This window comes from Rhagoletis pomonella, unplaced genomic scaffold (assembly GCF_013731165.1).
Source record: "Rhagoletis pomonella isolate Grant_MI unplaced genomic scaffold, Rhpom_1.0 Rhpom_scaffold_00010, whole genome shotgun sequence".
In the NCBI taxonomy this organism is placed as follows: Eukaryota; Metazoa; Arthropoda; class Insecta; order Diptera; family Tephritidae; genus Rhagoletis; species Rhagoletis pomonella.
The window spans coordinates 16,243,229-16,244,477 of NW_023458564.1; the positions used below are offsets into that span (position 1 = coordinate 16,243,229).

A 1,249-nucleotide genomic window follows, 5' to 3' on the forward strand; every position below is an offset into this window, starting at 1 on the left:
ATTGCCACACAAATTTCTTTGCCCTGGTAAGTAGTACTTTGTGTTTGACTATAGATTAAATTAGTAGGTCCACTGAACATATCGATCAGTTACTAAAAAGCGAAATACCACACAAGCGGCTTGCCAAACATATGTACTGCAAACCTGCTTTTCCCATATCGCCATACACTACACAAGCATCATGAACGAACTAACAAGATCACGCAATCGGAAAAGAATAGGGGTATTCTCTGAGTCTTGCAAAGCCCTTGCACGGTGCACAGATTGCACGGATTGCACGGTAAAAACCGGTTTTCGTATGGGACAGCTTTGCAAACCGTGCAATCCGTGCACCTTGCAAGGGCTTTGCAAGACTCAGAGAATACCCCTAATGAAAAAAGTAAATTTCTGAGCGTTTTTGACGTGTGCCTAAGAATGAAAACAAGCAAAGAAAACGAAAAACGCGCGGTGATTGAGTGCGATTAAATTGGTATTTATTGTAAAATATACGAAGTGAAACTTGATGACATTAGCAAACAAAGTGGGTGGGCTTTAGTAGTCAGCCGCACCTTGTGTTTTAAGAAAACCAGGTGGAATTAACAAATGAAACTTGGTCAGGATGTTAAGGGAGGTATCCTCTAAAACATGTATAACTGAAAAATATAAATAATATCATTGTTTATAAGTTATTTGTTGTTAAAATTTCTTAAGTCGTTCCACTTGGTTTCTTTAACAAAAAAGCATTTGTGCATACTTTTATATATATAAATGCACATATTACTGTACTTAATACTTTACACACTTTTCTTTTATTTTATCTTGTATATAAATCACTTTAATTAAACTTTTATCGACTTGTAAATTACATTGAATTTCACGCATATTTACAATAACACATGGTTGCAAACTGACACATAACATGTGTTGCCATATTGTACAAAACAATACATACAAAGAAGGCAATGATTAAAAAGGAATACAGGGGAAATCAATACAAAAGAAAATGTTCAGCTCCTTTTCTTCGCAAAACAGAAAGGAGAATTCTATTGCCTGAGGGTTATAATCCCTAAGTGCGGCCAAAGGCCACCTACGCAGAAATGTGTTCTCTGCAAAAGGTGTTCAGCTCCTTTTCTTCGCAAAACAGAAAGGAGAATTCTACTGCCTGAGGGTTATAATCCCTAAGTGCGGCCGAAGGCCGCCTACGCAGAAAGGTGTTCTCTGCAAAAGGTGTTCAGCTCCTTTTCTTCGCAAAACAGAAAGGAGAATTCTA

General features: G+C 37.3%; 1 protein-coding gene across 1 annotated transcript in view; it reads left to right on the forward strand.

Annotated features, from left to right (window-relative positions):
* The first annotated feature begins 6 nt into the window (after positions 1–6).
* The window catches only part of LOC118746092 (mediator of RNA polymerase II transcription subunit 13-like), a 74,527-nt gene continuing 73,284 nt past the window's right edge, over positions 7–1,249 (forward strand). Inside the window, exon 1 of the mRNA XM_036479855.1 lies at positions 7–26. The gene's annotated coding sequence lies outside the window, so the exon portion shown is untranslated. The remainder of the gene's footprint in view (positions 27–1,249) is intronic.